The 6,483-nt window shown below is 42.0% G+C and overlaps 1 pseudogene; it reads left to right on the plus strand.

Annotated features, from left to right (window-relative positions):
* Window positions 4,867-6,104, plus strand: Gm5205 (predicted gene 5205; annotated as a pseudogene).

The raw sequence follows: 6,483 nt of genomic DNA on the forward strand, positions 1-6,483 counted from the left end.
CCAGAAATGAACCCACACACCTATGGTCACTTGATCTTCGACAAGGGAGCCACAACCATCCAGTGGAAGAAAGACAGCATTTTCAACAATTGGTGCTGGCACAACTGGTTGTTATCATGTAGAAGAATGCGAATCGATCCATACTTATCTCCTTGTACTAAGGTCAAATCTAAGTGGATCAAGGAACTTCACATAAAACCAGAGACACTGAAACTTATAGAGGAGAAAGTGGGGAAAAGCCTTGAAGATATGGGCACAGGGGAAAAATTCCTGAACAGAACAGCAATGGCTTGTACTGTAAGATCGAGAATTGACAAATGGGACCTAATGAAACTCCAAAGTTTCTGCAAGGAAAAAGACACTGTCTATAAGACAAAAAGACCACCAACAGACTGGGAAAGGATCTTTACCTATCCTAAATCAGATAGGGGACTAATATCCAACATATATAAAGAACTCAAGAAGGTGGACCTCAGAAAATCAAATAACCCCCTTAAAAAATGGGGCTCAGAACTGAACAAAGAATTCTCACCTGAGGAATACCGAATGGCAGAGAAGCACCTGAAAAAATGTTCAACATCCTTAATCATCAGGGAAATGCAAATCAAAACAACCCTGAGATTCCACTTCACTCCAGTCAGAATGGCTAAGATCAAAAACTCAGGTGACAGCAGATGCTGGCGAGGATGTGGAGAAAGAGGAACACTCCTCCATTGTTGGTGGGATTGCAGGCTTGTACAACCACTCTGGAAATCAGTCTGGCGGTTCCTCAGAAAATTGGACATAGTACTACCGGAGGATCCAGCAATACCTCTCCTGGGCATATATCCAGAAGAAGCCCCAACTGGTAAGAAGGACACATGCTCCACTATGTTCATAGCAGCCTTATTTATAATAGCCAGAAACTGGAAAGAACCCAGATGCCCCTCAACAGAGGAATGGATACAGAAAATGTGGTACATCTACACAATGGAGTACTACTCAGCTATTAAAAAGAATGAATTTATGAAATTCCTAGCCAAATGGATGGACCTGGAGAGCATCATCCTGAGTGAGGTAACACAATCACAAAGGAACTCACACAATATGTACTCACTGATAAGTGGATACTAGCCCAAAACCTAGGATACCCACGATATAAGATACAATTTCCTAAACACATGAAACTCAAGAAAAATGAAGACTGAAGTGTGGACACTATGCCCCTCCTTAGAAGTGGGAACAAAACACCCATGGAAGGAGTTACAGAAACAAAGTATGGAGCTGAGATGAAAGGATGGACCATGTAGAGACTGCCATATCCAGGGATCCACCCCATAATCAGCTTCCAAATGCTGACACCATTGCATACACTAGCAAGATTTTACTGAAAGGACCCAGATGTAGCTGTCTCTTGTGAGACTATGCCGGGGCCTAGCAAACACAGAAGTGGATGCTCACAGTCAGCTAATGGATGGATCACAGGGCTCCCAATGGAGGAGCTAGAGAAAGTACCCAAGGAGCTAAAGGGATCTTCAACCCTATAGGTGGAACAACATTATGAACTAACCAGTACCCCTGAGCTCTTGACTCTAGCTGCATATGTATCAAAAGATGGCCTAGTCGGCCATCACTGGAAAGAGAGGCCCATTGGACACGCAGACTTTGTGTGCCCCGGTACAGGGGAACGCCAGGGCCAAAGGGGGGGAGTGGGTGGGTAGGGGAGTGGGGGTGGGTGGGTAAGGGGGACTTTTGGTATAGCATTGGAAATGTAAATGAGCTAAATACCTAATAAAAAATGGAAAAAATAAAATAAAATAAGACTTCCATCCTAAAAAAAAAAAAAAAAAAAAAAAAAAAAAGAATTGAAACAAAAAATAATGTTAATGGGAAGATTTGCATTGCTTTATATTTGTGATTTTTTTAAACATCTGCATTAATAAAAAGACAGCTGGTCCTGAATTGGAGCTGCATCAATCTCACACCTCCTGTAGCCTGTGGGAAATTCCACTGAGCAGGAACTCATGAGATAATGACAGCAAAAAGGCAAAGACTATCACCACAGAAAGTATTTTACACTCTCCCCACTCCCTAAAATAGTCTTGAGGAGCCCCAGAGCTCCCTAGATTATTCTTTGAGCACTGCTGAAAACAGTTTCTGAAACCAAGAAGCAATGTTATTTTAAGTAGGATGTTAAACAGGAAAAGGTAATAGCCTTTATGTAACCAGAGTTTTACAGCACAAATCCCAGCTCTACCAGTCCCAACAAGTTGGGTTTAGCTACCTATCTCAAATTGCCAATCAAGAGATGGTTAATGGAAGCTGTGGAGATGGCTCTGTAGGTAAGAAGCCTGCTGCACAGGCCTAAGGAAATGAGTTCAAATCCCCAGCACCCACATAAACAGCAAGTCATGCTCCTGTGGCTATACTCCCAGTACTGAGAGGAGTAGAAATAGGGAATGGCTTAGGCTTGCTGGCTGCTAGCCTAGCTGCAGGTTCAGTCAAACACCATGTCTAAAGAGAATCTGAGACAAAGTGATAGATCAGGATATACTATGTCCTCCTTTGGCCTCTGTGTATCTTCATAGGCACATGCATCCTCCTATTCACATGCATATACACAACACACATACACACACACACTCGCACACTCACTCATACAACACTGGCATAGCTTTAAAAAGAAGAAAAACGTGGCAAAGAGCAAGAGATTAGTATAACTAAGCAGCAATGGTCAAGATATGGTTCCACCAATTACTGTCTCAGCTCTGGCCATGCAAGGTGATCCAATAAGAAGTCAGAGAAGTCACTGCCCAACATGACAAATCTATTTCCCACAAGACGGCCTGTACCAAAATGTAGTCATTGCATCACAGATAACTGTCTTCAATGGGAAAGGGGAGGGATCCTGTACTACAAGGTATGATTGTTCCTGGAATCAAATCAAAGATGACCTCAGATTTTAGACAATGAGGTCTTTCTGTCTTTAGCCTTGAAGAGGGGTGACATGAGTTTGGTGGTTACTAGTAACTTTTCTGCCTATACATGCTAATTGACTAATTTGCCTTTGCCAAGTTAAACAAGAGTACAATCCAAAGTAAATGACACACATACACAAACTGAAACCAAAGATGCTAGAGTTTTGTTTTGTTTCATTTTCTTTTATCAGCTTTTAGCTATCTTGGGGGCCCAAGGGAGGTGTCAATGCTTTTTAATCAAAAGCATTTTCTGAGTGCCTATTACAGTTATATGTGTGAAGTAATGCTTAAGCTTGCTCATGGTAAAAGAAACTACTAAACTCATAGTTAGACACTCCTTATTAAACTTGTGTTAAAGCTTACTCAAAAGCTTGACCACTGAATTTACTAGCAATGCTATGGGGGAACCCTCCAGCACTTCAGCATTCAGAATGTGAGCTCTCAACAGCATCTTCAGGGCTGGAAAGATGTATAAGGAGGTTATCATGTATGGTACAATTTCAACATCAATAAGAGTGGTAACTCTAATGGATTAAGAGTTTTAAAAAGCATTTAAATATTATATATTGTAATAGCAATAATAAAAACAATAATTGATCATCTATGAAAGATTTAAAACATAGTCAATAAATAGAAATTAAAAGTTATCCCACCAGGCAGTGGTGGCACACGCCTTTAATCCCAGCACTTGGGAGGCAGAGGCAGGTGGATTTCTGAGTTTGATGCCAGCCTGGTCTACAGAGTGAGTTTCAGGACAGCCAGGGCTACACAGAGAAACCTTGTCTCAAAAAAAAAAAAAAAAAAAAAAAAAAAGATTTTTTGCATTTGGGCTGGTGAGATGGCTCAGGGGGTAAGAGCACCCGACTGCTCTTCTGAAGGTCCTGAGTTCAAGTCCCAGCAACCACATGGTGGCTCACAACCATCTGTAAGGAGATCTGACTCCCTCTTCTGGTATTTCTGAAGACAGCTGCAGTGTACTTACATATAAAAAATAAATAAATCTTAAAAAAAATTCCCCACTTATCCCTGGCTTTTTATAAGAGCAATATCAACTGTCACCAAATAGAAAAGGAAGAAAATTTTCTATTTATTAAAGAACTTCAAATAGTAAATTCAGGAATGAGTGAACTCTACTACTGTAAAAGTCCAAGGAATTACTCATTCAAATTGTCAATGACTGTTAATGTGACTAATGGAGGGATAAACATATCTCTTGTGAAATCTAACAGACAAACCTACTTATGAAGTACCTCTGGAGGGAAAAATACAGAACCAAATTGAGCATTGAAATTTGAGTTCCTATTTGTGCCATTGGCAAGAAATAGAGTCAGAAACTTTCAAAGCTCATGTGTCATTTCTGAAAAAGCGATACCCCCACAATTCAAAGAACCTCGACTTTCTTATCATGGGTACTCCTAGACAGCCAGACTTGTGATAATTCTTCCATAAACTAAACAGTATTTGCTAATTTTCAGGAGGTTGTCCTCTAACATGTCTGCAATCAGATTTGACCGAAATGCTTGCCTTCCCTTTAATCAGGAAAATCCCTTTGAGCAAGATTATAAGAATCCTGCCTAACCACTCACTTTCTCTTGTGTGTCCAGATAAGAGAACACAGGACAATACCACAAATACGTGCTGATACTGAAAGGCCACAAGTATAAATCAGACAAATGAATGAACATTATGCACCAAAAATTGTGTAAGAGTTTCTACGTTTTGGGGTTGATTGCAAAATAATCAATGGAAAGCCACTGAATGTTCAATAATGCTATGGAGAAGACAAAGTCTTTGTATTAACTGTGTTCTCTGGTATACAGAAACATAGTGTTATGGCACATCTGTATAAGAAGAAACATATGGGCTCTCTGGTCCTCCCTGTTCCAGAGACAGCCACATCTTCTTATACAGTGCCACGTCCAGTAAACAAAATGATGAACGTCAGTGTGAACAGATTTGGACGAATTGGGCACCTGGTTACCAGGGCTGCTGTCTGCTCTGCACATGGCAAAGTGGAGATTGTTGCCATCAACAACACCTTATTGACCTCAACTACATGGTCTACATATTCCAGTATGACTCCACCCATGGCAAATTCAACGGCACAGTCAAGGCTGAGAATATGAAGCTTATCATCAATGGGAAGCCCATCACCATCTTCCAGGAGCGAGAACCTGCTAACATCACCGGAGGTGATGCTGGTGCTGAGTATGTCGTGGAGTCTATTGGAGTTTTCAGTGCCATGGAGAAGGCTGAAGCCCACTTGAAGGGTAGAGCCAAAAGGGTCATCATCTCCGCCCCTTCTGCCGATACCTGCATGTTTGTGATGGGTATAAATCATGAGAAATATATATATACCTCAAGAGTGTCAGCAATGCATCCTGCACCATCAACTGCTTAACCCCCCTGGCCAAGGTCATCCATGACAACTTTCGCATCGTGGAAGGGCTCATGACCATGGCCCATGTCATCACTGCCACTCAGAAAACTGAGGATGGCCCCTCTGGAGAGTCGGGGCGTGATGGCCATGGGGCTGCCCAGAACATTATCCCTGCATCCACTGGTGTTGTCAAGGCTATGGGCCAGGTCATCCCAGAGCTGAAAGGGAAGCACACTGGAATGGTCTTCTGTGTTCCTACCCGCAATGTGTCCATTGTGGATCTGATGTGCCCCCTGGAGAAAACTGACAATTATGAAGACATCAAGAAGGTGGTGAAGTAGGCATCTGAGGGCCCACTGAAAGGCATCCTGGGCTACACCGAGGACCAGGTTGTCTCTTGCAACTTCAACAGCAACTTCTACCCTTCCACCTTTGATGCTGAGACTGACATTGCTCTCAACAACTTTGTCAAGCTCATTTCTTGGTATGACAATGAATACAGCTACAGCAACAGGGTGGTGGACCTCATGGCCTACATGGCCTCCAAAGAGTAAGAAGCCCTGGACCACCCACCCTAGCAAGGACACTGAGAGCAAGAGAGAGGCCCTTGGTTGCTGAGGAATCCCTATCCCAACTCGGTCCCCCAACACTGAGCATCTCCCTCACAATTTCCTTCCCAGACCCCCATAATAACAGGAGGGGCCTAGGGAGCCCTCCCTACTCTCTTTAATACCATCAGTAAAGTTCGCTGCACCCACAAAAAAAAAGAAGCAACATATGACAAATTACTTAAAGATTATTTCAAAAAAGATGGTGACTTCCATTTCTAGTGAATCATGCTCTTTGTATCTAACTCTCCCTATACCCCTCCTTTCCCCCTTTTACCTCCTTTCTTGTCTGCTTATTCCTTATCTGCATTTAAGAGTCCATCCTGCCTTTACCAAGGACCAGTTTTCCATTCTCAGTACCTATATTGGATGCCTCAAAACTGACTGTAAATCTAACTTTGTAAAATCCAGTACCCTTTCCGGGACATATGTAACATACATTCACAAAGACACATACACACATACATGAAAATAAATCTAAATCTATTGTCTTTTTAAAAACTATAACTCATAGAAAGTTATCTAGGGAATTTTGCCT

The sequence above is a fragment of the Mus musculus genome, chromosome 14 (assembly GCF_000001635.26).
Source record: "Mus musculus strain C57BL/6J chromosome 14, GRCm38.p6 C57BL/6J".
Lineage (NCBI taxonomy): Eukaryota > Metazoa > Chordata > Mammalia > Rodentia > Muridae > Mus > Mus musculus.